The sequence below is a fragment of the Nothobranchius furzeri genome, chromosome 7 (assembly GCF_043380555.1).
Source record: "Nothobranchius furzeri strain GRZ-AD chromosome 7, NfurGRZ-RIMD1, whole genome shotgun sequence".
Classification (NCBI taxonomy): domain Eukaryota; kingdom Metazoa; phylum Chordata; class Actinopteri; order Cyprinodontiformes; family Nothobranchiidae; genus Nothobranchius; species Nothobranchius furzeri.
In genome coordinates this window covers 67,888,465-67,893,464 of record NC_091747.1, presented here as the reverse complement: position 1 = coordinate 67,893,464, position 5,000 = coordinate 67,888,465, and positions in this window count along the sequence as shown.

Genomic DNA, 5,000 nt, shown 5'->3' with positions numbered 1-5,000 from the left:
CTAGACGGACCACAAGAACCTTGTGTACCTGTGGGAGGCAAAAAGAATGAATCCCAGGCAGTACCGGTGGTCCCTTTTCTTTTCTCGATTTAATTTTGTTATTTCTTACCGACCTGGCCACAAGAACTCTAAGCCAGATACCCTTTCCTGGCAATTTACCCCCCACCAGGAAGCGGAGCCTACTTCCATCCTCTCCCCGGAGTGCGTCGTTGGAGGAGTGACTTGGGAGATCAGGAACCAGGTGCTTCAAGCCCAACGGAACGACCCTGACCCGGGAAATGGACCCCCGGATAAACTGTTCGTGTCGCAGGTCATGCGCGGCAAGGTTATCCATTGGGGCCATACGGGAAGGTTTGCTATTCATCCCGGAGTGGGACGCACTGTGGCGCTCCTACGAAGAACTTTTTGATGGCCTTCCTTGTACCAGGACGTAAAACGTTACGTGTCAGGTTGTCACACATGCACCCAGCAGAAGGGGGATAACAGAAGTCCTGCAGGTCTTTTAAACCCCCTACCCACGCCCTCACGGCCATGGTCTCACATAGCACTGGACTTTGTTTGTGGTTTGCCTGTTTCTCACGGTTTTAACACAGTTCTCACCATTGTTGACAGGTTTTCTAAGGCATGCCACCTAGTTCCTTTAAAATCTCTCCCCTCTGCCGCCATTACAGCTCAGTTGGTAATAAAACATGTGTTTCGTCTCCACGGCATCCCGGAGGAGATTTTGTCAGACCGTGGTCACCAGTTTGTGGCACGCGTCTAGAAAGACTTCGCTGAGACCCTGGGGGCCCGTGTCACGCTCACGTCTGGCCATCATCCTCAGACTAACAGCCAGTGTGAGCGCATGAATCAGGAACTAGGAGCGATGCTTCGCTGTGTGTGCTCCACTCATCCTACAACATGGAGCTCTCATCTCGCCTGGGTGGAGTACGCCCATAACAGTCACACCTCCACAGCCACAGGTCAGTCCCCGTTCGAAGCATCAATAGGGTACCAGCCCTCTCTGTTTCCTCTAAAGCCTTCAGCAGCCATAACAGTGCCGCAGTTCCTCAAGGGTGTCAGACGTGCATGGGTTTCTACCCGGGCAGCTCTGGACAGGACCGCCGGCAGGAATAAGCAGTTGGCTGATCGCTGGCGGCGACCAGCACCAGTTTACTCCCCAGGTCAACGGGTTTGGCTGTCATCAAAAGATATTCCACTGAAGGCAGCCAACTGCAAGCTCACTCCTCGATTCCTTGGACCCTTTGAGATACTGGATGTACCGACACCTTCCACCGTGCGCCTTGATCTCCCACAAACTTTGAAGGTACATCCAGTATTCCATGTGTCTTTGGTGAAACCTCTAGGCTCCAGTCCCCTCTGCCCGGTTCCTGCACCTCCCCCTCTGGCTAGGCTCTACAAGGGGGAGTTGGTGTACACGGTCAACAGGATTCTGGACTCTCGGCCCCGTGGGAGGGGCGTACAATATCTGGTTGACTGGGAGGAGTATGGACCAGAGGAGCGTTCGTGGGTTCCCCACTCATTCATTGAAGACCCTTTGCTCATCCCGGATTATGAGGTTTCGGCTAGGACGCCAGGGGGCGTCCGTTGGGGGGGGGGGGGGGGGGTACTGTCATGAGCCAGGGTGAGTACTCCTCATTTTCTTTAACATCTCTGAGTCTCTTGCCAGGAGAGGGAGTGCCACCAGCTGTTCCTGATCTGCAATCAGCGGGGTGGTTCCTACTTAAGGTGGATGGAGGACACATTTCGAGGCCGGACGATTGCCTCAGCTTGGTAGTACCCAGCCACTCGTGTTTACTCTAGGACACATAGGTCAGACTCAAGGCCCGCATCTGGCCCGCGGAGCATTTTTATGTGGCCCGCGAGATAAATATCAAAAATATATTAAAACTGGCCCGCTGGCCGATTTTACCGCAAAGACTTCAACTCCCATGATGCTTTGCGGCGTCAGCACGGAGCCGATGCGCCCCCTCCTTTGTGTTTTTCCAGCGCCTGCTGCCGGTGTCTGCAGCTCCGCTGTCTCGGACAAACTACACTCCTCTCACTCAGCTGTTTTCTGACGTTGAAGCCCAGAAACGGAGATTCTAGCCGCTCAGTAATGTGTTCACGACTGAAAGAGAAAGTTTTCCAGCTAACGTCCAGACAGAGCTGATATAACTCCAGCGAGCAGCGACACGCTCAAACCAGCACGACTCTGTGTTTGTGTTTCCTCCCCGACACACAACGACGTGGTCACGCTGCTCAGACATGTTCATCAGCACAAACCTATGTGAGCACCTGTTGTCATCTAATGTTGTCATTATTATGATGAAGATGAACAAAACAACAGGAGTCTCCTCCTCAGCTCAGATCAACCCCATGATGCAGGTATCTGGCTGGAACAGGTGAGCATCACAGTAAACCAGTGGAGCAAACTGAGCTTTAAATATGTTGGTTTGATGCTCTTTTTCTGCTCCAAAACATGAAAGTTAACAGGTGAGATGTTGCATTTTCATTTAAGATAAAATGATATTTTATTTTGTTGTTGGCCCGTGAGAAAAGATTTAACCTACAGTAAACAGGAAGTGGAAAGGCTGCAGATAGATGAATAGAATAGAAAATCCCTTTATTGTTCCTCAGTGGGGAAAGCTAGACGTCACAGCAGCGATGACACGTATTACAGGAGAAAAAAGGAGAATAAAAAATAAGAAAAATGAATAAACAAGAAAACATAAATCCTGAATAGATTTTAAAAATGCTGAATATACCACAGGTAATGAATACCACTGATGTGTTTTATTTGTAACTGACTTGCTCGTGTGTCATTTGGTTATTCCACATTCAGTGTTAATGCAGAAATAAGTTTGTTTCCAAATTTAAAGGTTCAAAATTGCATTTATGTTGATAAAGAAAATGTGCAAATTTGCGTCACTTTTTCAAAAAATATTAAGTTTGGCCCTCGACTCCGTCCCAGAGTTTCATTTCAGCCCCGTGTGAGTTTGAGTTTGACACCCCTGCTCTAGGATCTCTAGGATAATTTCTTGAAGTGTTTTTACTCTAGATTTTGGGACTTTTGGAATTTTTGCTATCCTCCAGGAGCTGACTCAGAATTCTTTACCTCCTCCAGGATTCCATTGTTTCCCTCTGGTCACTGAGCTCTAGAATACTCACCTCAGGACTCCGGGGTTTGGATACTCAGACCCTCCTGGACCCACTCACTGTTCTCCATAATTCTCCTCAGACATTACGGCTCAGTGTCTCCCATCCACCAGGACGCCCTGCTTGTCTCCACCTGTGCTCCCTCTCCTGCGCTCCCCCCGGCTCTCGACCTGCTCCCTCCTCCAGCCAGCAACTCTCATCTTACCGTAAGTTCTATTGAACTAAGCTCGGACTAAAATGGACCTCAGGAACTAAACGCATGCTCACCAGTGTTCTCCCTCCTCCAGACGCAGAGCTCCCATATCAGTACCAGCCACTGACACTTCCGTGCATCTTCAGTTTTCTTATTTTGTAAATAAACAATTTAAACAAATAAAACAGATCGGCCTCTCTGGTGCTGTTCACAGTTGGTTCACTTCCTACCTCACAGACAGGATTTTTATGGTGAGTCTGGATACCTGTTCCTCTGGGGTCCACAGCATCACATGCGGTGTGCCTCAGGGTTCAATTCTAGGCCCAGTGCTTTTTAACCTCTATATGCTCCCTCTGGGCAGCGTCATCAGGAGACATGGGGTGAATTTCCACAGTTACGCTGACGATACACAGTTGTACATCTCCGTGTCTCCTGATGACGCACAGCCAATGGAAACACTTTTTAACTGCATTTTAGATATTAAATCATGGATGACTGAAAACTTTCTCCAGCTCAACCAAGGCAAAACTGAAGTTTTAGTCATCGGTCCTGAGGCCCAGAGAGAGAAACTTTTACTTAAACTACAATCAATCTCTTTTTATCCATCACTACAAGTGAAGAATCTGGGTGTTATTTTTGACTCTGAGCTGACTTTTATCCCCCACATTAAAAACATCACAAAAATAGGTTTTTACCATCTTAAGAATATCGCCAGAGTCCGCCCCATTCTCTCTCGGACCAATACGGAGACGCTAGTGCATGCTTTTGTAACCAGTAGAATAGACTACTGCAATGCCCTGCTTTCTGGTCTTCCCAAAAAGAGCATCTCAGGTTTACAACTTCTACAAAACTCAGCAGCACGTGTCCTGATGAAGACCAGGAAGCGGGAGCACATTACTCCAGTTATAAAATCACTGCACTGGCTCCCCGTATGTTTCAGGGTCGATTTTAAGGTTCTTTGAATGGTTTTAAGTGTCTTAATGGTCTTGGGCCTTCTTATCTTTCAGAACTGCTTTTACTATATAAACCCTCGCGGTCTCTGCGCTCCTCTGGCAGCCGTCTCCTAATTATTCCTAAAGTTAAGATACACACACCCACGGCGAGGCGTCCTTCAAGTACTACGGCCCTCGCCTTTGGAACGGGCTGCCGGAGGACCTCAGGGCCAAAGGGAACGTCCAGGCTTTTAAGAATAGGCTCAAGACCCACCTTTTCAGCTTAGCTTTTAACTGATTACTATTTATCTAGTCTGTTTAACTGTATCGTCTGTCATATTTGCTTATTCACATATATACCTATTTATCTCTTTTAATTAATTTTATCATTTTATTTACATCTTAGTGTTTTTACATGATTATGTTTTCTTTTACTATCTTTATAATCACTTTTTATCATTTACTTTTTATCCATATTAGCTTTTGTTATTTTACAGTTATATATTTTAATCCTCCAGTGTTTCCTCTGCGGAGCCCTCTGCCTTGGGGCCGGTGGTCGGCGGCGGCGGCCGGGGCGGTCCTCTTTTAGTGCCCGGGCAGTGGTGGGGGTTTCTGCCCTACGCCACTGGGCGTCATGGGCCGGTGTCTTGGCTGCTGCCGTGGATCTGTTGCTGTCAGGGCAGATGGCTCCGCTGATGATGTGTCATCCATTACCTGACCCATCTGAACTCAGCCTA